Source organism: Coregonus clupeaformis, unplaced genomic scaffold, assembly GCF_020615455.1.
Source record: "Coregonus clupeaformis isolate EN_2021a unplaced genomic scaffold, ASM2061545v1 scaf3691, whole genome shotgun sequence".
Lineage (NCBI taxonomy): Eukaryota > Metazoa > Chordata > Actinopteri > Salmoniformes > Salmonidae > Coregonus > Coregonus clupeaformis.
This window is the reverse complement of record NW_025537145.1, coordinates 1-7,081: the sequence shown is the minus strand read 5'-3', so window position 1 is coordinate 7,081 and position 7,081 is coordinate 1. Positions and strand designations below refer to the sequence as shown.

The following is a 7,081-nucleotide window of genomic DNA, read 5'->3' as shown; positions in this document are numbered from 1 at the left end:
ACCACTGATAATCTCCCCTCGATCTGGGCTCCACGCAAGATTCTCACCCCGTGAGTCAAAATGATCACAAGAACGGTGAGCAAAATCGTCCAGAAGCCCCAGGGAGACCTAGTGAATGGACCTGCAGAGAGCTGGGACCAAAGTAACAAAGCCTACCATCAGTAACACACTACGCCCGCCAGGACTCAAATCCTGCAAGTGCAGACGTATCCCCCTGCTCCAAGCCAGTACATGTATCAGGCCCGTCTGGAAGTTTGCTGAGTGCATTTGGATGATCCAGAAGAGGATTGGGGAGAATGTCTATGGTCAGATGAAATCCAAAATATAACTTTTTGGTAAAAACTCAACCTAGTCGTGTTTGGAGGGACAAAGAATCTGAATTGAGCAAGATCCAAAGAACACCATACCTACTGTGAAGCATGGGGGTAGGAAACATCTGCTTTGGGGCTGTTTTTCTGCAAAGGGACCAGGATGACGATCCGTTAAAGGAAAGAATGAATGGGGCCATGTATCGTTGATATTTTGAGTGAACCTCCTTCCATCAGCAGGTTATTGAAGAGAAACGCGTGGCTGGATTTCTTTCAGCAGACAATGATCCCAAACACACCCCCGGTGCAAAAGGAGTGGCTTCGTAAAGAAGCGCATTTCAAAGGAGTCCTGGAGTGGCCTAGCCCAGTGCCCCAGATCTCAACCCCCATGAAAATCTTTGGAGGAGTTAAAAGTCCGTGTTGCCCCTGCGACAACCCCAAAACATCACTGCTCTAGAGGAGATCATGGAGGAATGGGCCAAAATTCCAGCAACAGTGTGTGAAAACCTTGTGAAGACTTACAAAAAAGTTTACCCAGCTTGCCAACAAACGGTGAGACAAAGGTTGAGAAAAATTACAGGCCTCTCTATCTTTTAAGTGGGAGAACTTGCACAATTGGTGGCTGACTAAATACTTTTTCCCCACTGTATATATTGTTTGGAGGGCTATAAAGGTCTCCTGATCATCCATTATCCAAAGATATGAGTAATGAATAATGATAATGTAACAAAATGTATTGTTGTTACAGTTACATTCAATCTAATTTCTAAATCCATCCCATTATTCAATCAAATACCACACACTGCATGCAATGATTGTTCAACACATTCATTATTATTAAAGGTACGAATCTAGGAAAGGGATGTAATCAGTAAGCATTCTATGTGAGCAGTCTAAGAACGTCTGAATGATTCATACTAGGACATCAAACTAATTCAGAGCTTTATACCGTGTTAATTTTGGAGTGTAAAATGTTGAGCTCTATGTGGAAGATATTTTGTGGGAGGACTATGTGTGTGTAAATTCAGGATATAATTTGGAAGAACATTCTATATCATAATCCAACCTACTTTGAGAACACTTTGGGGAGAGTATTGATAGCAAATGTAAAGAAACTGATTTAATTTGTGCTTGAAGAAGACACACTGCTGTTCACAAGGCCTGTACTTATTCATAGTATCAGATTAACACTCTGGTCTTTTCTTTGTCTTGTGTTATAGGTTGTCAATAAACAAAAAGACATAAAGTAATTACTTCACCGTCTCAGATCATCCATTATCCAAGATGGAGAGTCATGAATAATGATCATGTAAAACAGGAATGCATTAGTTATTATTGTTCATTGAATTTCTGTCTCATTTCATAATTTGAAAATGAAATACCATACATCATATTGGAATGACTGTTCATCACGTTAATTACTAACGTGCATCTAGGGAAAGGGATGTAAGCGTGCTAGCTATGTGAGCAGTCTGAGAATGACAAGAAATGCTTCATACTATGACATCAAGCTGAATTCAAGCTGTTCCATTTAAATGTTGGTGTGTGAATTGTTGAGCTCTATGGCAGATATATTCTGGGAGGGCTATGTGAAATGTTGAGCTCTATGGGCAGATACTCAATGGGGAGGCTATGGTATTAAATTCAGGATAATTTGAAGAACATCTATATCATAATCCTAAAAACCTACTTTGAGAACATTTGGGGAGAGTATTGATATAAATGTAAAGAAACTGATTTAATTTGTAGCCTTGAAGAAAGACACACTGCTATTCACAAGGCTGCCCTTCTTTATAGTATCTAAGATTAACACTCTGGTCGTTGCTTGCTGTCTTCTGTTATTCACACATAAACAAAAGACAAATAAGAAATTTAACGCATAGCTGATCATCCATTATCCAAGATGGAGAGTAATGAATAATGTGTTATTATCATTACCTTCAAATCACCATCTGTCACATTATCCAATCAAATACCATAGTGATTTGATATATACATCAGGGGTTATGGGTGTTCATCACATTCATTACTAATGAGAATCAAGGGACTTGACCAGTAATATTGGAATGCTTCAAATGATTTAGGACATCAAGCTCCAAAACTCAGAGTGATTGTAATTTGCATTCTAACTTGTTGATATTCAGAATTCATCTAGTCTTCATCAACTCCTACCATGAACTCCTATCTACATGAGGAAAGTAGAAGTGTTCTGTAAGCAGGGAGAGAGACTAGTTGTTATTGTTGTTGTTTAGGTGTTTAGAAACATTACTGGAGTTATAAGAACACTTTACCTCTTCTGACCTTAAACACACACTGCATCCCCTCCCTCCTTCTGTTTCTCCATGGATAACCCTGACATATGTAGACTCCATCATCTGACTCCCTGATGTCTTTCAGCCTCAGACATGCTAGTTCTCTCTCCAGCTCCTGGGTGATCAGACTCACTCCTCTGCCCTCATAGCCACTCCTCTCTCTGTCATACCCAAGCCATTCTTATACAGGTAATACACTCTGTCTCTTTAAACCCTGATCGTCTATGGCAACATCACTGGCCTCAGGTGAGGGAGACAGGGGAGTGTGACATCTTCACCAACATCAGCCCTTACATGGTCTTCTGAGGTGAGTTTAAACTGAGCTCGTTCAGAAAGAGAGAACATTTCTGGTTTAATGACCATCTGTCAGGAAAACAAAATACTCTCAGTACATTTATAAACACAGCGGAATTAAAAACTACATAGACATACAACAACCGGTGACCATGTCAATTCTAAAATACAACATATATACAATCCCAAAAAGACATATTCATTTGAAGGAAAATATATATCATAGAAGAATCTAAATGCTTTACTATCTGGAATGATATTATCCCATTTGTTCCCAAATCTTTCCCCAGACATGCCACTATGCAAATATTATGCCACTAGTATCCCTAACATGTAATCCCATTTTGTTATTTTTTCATTCATTGAAAAGTATGTACAAAATTGTGACAGTACGTGCTCTGCTTATAATAAAATTAACAGATATTTACTCCTATTCTTCAGCCTCAATATCTATAAACCTAAGCCCCTTACCCAGGCCACCTTAAACTCAATGACCCACACACCCCAGCCCTGTTACCCCATCTCCCTAACCCTAACACCTCCATGACAATACCCTCAAATGTATACAATGAAGTACGATACACCGATATTATAGCCCCTAAGTGCCCTACTTGTTACTCAATACCACAGTTCCTTTGCCAATACACCTCATCCCTGTTGTCACTTGCCAACTTCTCACCCCCTGTACTACTTTCCTGCAGGCCTTTATTCCCCAAGTCACCAACAGTAACCTATATCCAGCTATTCACTGCACCCCCAACCCTGTTATTTGCATAAGTTAGTCCTGTGACCTCGGACCTGTATACACAAAACATTTCATAGATAAACTCATAGTACAGTGGTATAAACACATGTGCCCCAGCCCCATTCACTTTTTCCTACCACAAAAAGTTGTTGCCAGAAAGGGATTTGAGTCTGGGCAATAGTAAATCCCTTATCCGAGACCCATTACCTGTAGGAGCCTTGTGTATCTACACCCTTGGGTGACTCATATGGAGGAAACCAGGTAAATCCAGTGGGCTATACTCATATGAACAGTCTACCCCAGTGCAAGAGACACTAAACAAACCTATTGGACATTAAATATCAGTTAAAATATTATACTAATTCTGCAGTTATTGGGTATATACTGGCAAATTCCCCCTGAAATAAGAAAATATGATGTTTTACAGTAAAAATCACTGATTTAAACATTAAAGGCTAATGGATAATGGTGGTAAAATCATCTGTAGCATTTTGATCAAGGCATTGTCAATCCCAACTCAACCAATCTACTGAAAAGTAAATAATCTGCTATGATTAAATATATAGAATAAATTAGAGACACTGTATTTTCCCCATTGGTCAGGAAATGTGTGGCAGGTAGCCTAAGGGTTAAGAGCGTTGGGACAGTAAACCGGGAGACAGTCACTGGTTTGAATCCCTGAGCCAGCCCAGGGTAACACATCTGTTGATGGCACCCTTGAGACAAGACACGTAATCCCCATTGCTACTGTAAATCCCTCTGGATTAATAATTATATTTATTTGTTGATAAGAACAACTTTAACTTCTCTAGAGCATGTAAAGTACAAATGTTTTTTTATTTATTCTGTATTGTGACTGATTGGATTAAATGGGTTTCATAATGAAAGGAGATTGTTTGAGTGGGAGAGGTCACTGTGGAGCAGTAGAGCTGTTTTCTCACAGACACAAACTCAGCTATAACTCCTCGTAATGTTCCTAACACATTTCATCCAGTGATACACACATTTACACACATAAAGAAATAAAACCACAAACAATTTATTTTCAATAGTTGGTTTAGTACCGTTGTCCTTTGATATGTAAGAAAAGCTCATAATGAATTCGAATATGGTGACTTACTATGAACTCTGGACTCTGCCATTTTCCCTGCAATAAAAGAAAACATTCATATTCACATCATTACCACCATCTATTCATCAGATTCTCTCATTTTCTCAATCACACAGATAGAAACATCACTTCCTCTTTCTCCAGTCCTCGTTGTTTAAAAACAGGATTGTTTAAGGTTTGGAAAGTGATATATACTGAGATCTCCTCTTACCTTTACTGGTCTTCACGTCCTCCACTTCAGATTAAAAACAAGTTTCTTTAAATCCATAACCATTCTCTAATATTCCCTATATATGCATATATACACGTTTTTACAGAACAATTTTCACCTCAGGCCTATACGAGACAGAAATGTCAATTTCACCTTTGCACAGAGCACTTGGGACTAAACTCCTCCCCCTTTGCTTCTCTGCTTGTTAGATAACACAGCCACAAAGTCGTGAATTGTCTATAGGCCTGTCGCTTCAACATTTAATGAAAACAAAAATGTACATTTCTGGTCTTAATTTAAGTTTACAGGTTGCAATGTTAGCAGTGTGGGTTGGTTAGGTTTAAAATCAGATTTTAAGAATATTAATTGTGGTCCCATGTACTCAGTTGGTAGGAGCATGGCGCTTGCAACAGCAGGGTTGGGTAGGTTTGATTCATTAAGGGGACCAGTTACTAAAAAAGTATGGAAAATGTATGCACTCAATATTTTAGATTTCTCTGGATAAGATGCGATCTGCTAAAATGACTAAAATGTAAAAATGGGCAGGGTTTGTGACTTTGTTAACTAGTGACGACCTTACGAGGGATTATGCTATCATACAGCATAGTTCCCTCTTTTATGATCTTATCTCAACCATATTTTAGTTAATCATCTCTAAATTCTAAAACTGTTTTCAATTCAAATCGTGAAGACAGATCCAGCCAGCAGATGGTAGTGATGGTCTTTAATTATAGTCATATTATCCTGAGCTATGTAAAGATTTAACAGGTGCGTATCAATATTAGCTTCTTATCTCTTTGGACCCATTTACATGAGTCCATGAGTGAAATAGATTCCATGACAGAAATAGTCCCAATGCTTTTCCATCCCCTACAACTAGAGACTTAGCTGACTGATGACTTCCTCGTCTGAGAAGAGAGTATCATTACCACCTGTTGGTCAATGTTGGCAGCGAATTTACAAAATCAGACAGTTACACATGCTGGCCCATACCAGTAGGCTTAACACACATCCATTCAGCCAAATTCAACACACACACCTCCCTGTATTGGAACACACATTAAAACCAACAGTTTGATCTGGAATGACGCACAGAGCCCGCACTGCCTGCCCATTTGGGTTAGGAGTGAGGGGCTGGGCTGGGTCTGAATTAGGGGGTGTGGGAGATAGTTAGGGGACTGGGGAGTGGGGCAAGGCTGGGGGGTAAGGGGGCTTGGTGTAGTCTGACTGGGGGTAGAGTTAGGGGCTGGGAGTAAAGGCTGAGTTTGGGTTAGTATGTGTACAAAAAAAGGACAGGGCTGGGGGTAAGGGCTGTGATTGGGGAGGCTGGGGAAAGAGATTAAGGCGGACATTTTGGTGACATAATCCTGTCTCGGAGCTCTACGGGCAATTCCTTCGACCTCATGGCTTGGTTTTTGCTCTACATACTGTCAACTATGGGACCTTATACGACAGGTGTGTGCCTTTCCAAACGTTGTCCAATCAATTGAATTTACCACAGGTGGACTCCAATCAAGTTGTGAGGAAACATCTCCAAGGATGATCAATGGAAACAGGATTCACCTGAGCTCAATTTCGAGTCTCTTTGATGTGGTGATTTGAAGGAGTCGAAGCAGGAGGGTAAATCACAGAATAACAGGATTTATTCTGGTATACAGAGTTAACGCAATAAAGTGTCAATACAGTTCCAGTGCACCAAACCGCGCACTGAAATTAAGAAGTATTGGGAAAATAAGTATACAAACTACAAGGAGCTCCTGAGCTTCACTAATCTCACAATACACAATCACACTGCAGAACACGCAGAGGCGGACACTTATGCAGGTACTGATGAGGGGATATGAACCAGGTGTGTTAATAAACAAGACAAAACAAATGAATATGAGATGAGGCTTGGTTGGCTGAAGGCGGTGGGCGTGCATGGCCTGCCACAGGCGCAGCCTCGGAGGAAATGTATTCTCAAATCAAGAGGTGTGAATAGTTATGTAAATAAGGTAGTTATGTTTATATTTATTTTTTACATATTTGCTAACATTCCTAAAAACTGTTTTTGTCTTTTTGGGGTATTGTGTGTAGATTATATATTGTATTTTTAAATCC

General features: G+C 39.7%; 1 long non-coding RNA gene across 1 annotated transcript; it reads right to left on the bottom strand.

Annotated features, from left to right (window-relative positions):
* Nucleotides 1-2,875: 2,875 nt before the first annotated feature.
* On the bottom strand, nucleotides 2,876-5,021 carry LOC123490343. Its single transcript, XR_006660910.1, has 3 exons — nucleotides 4,982-5,021; nucleotides 4,780-4,806; nucleotides 2,876-2,943 (listed from the first exon to the last, which is right to left on the bottom strand). It is a non-coding gene; the product is annotated as an uncharacterized LOC123490343 (long non-coding RNA).
* Between the last annotated feature and the right edge of the window lie 2,060 nt (nucleotides 5,022-7,081).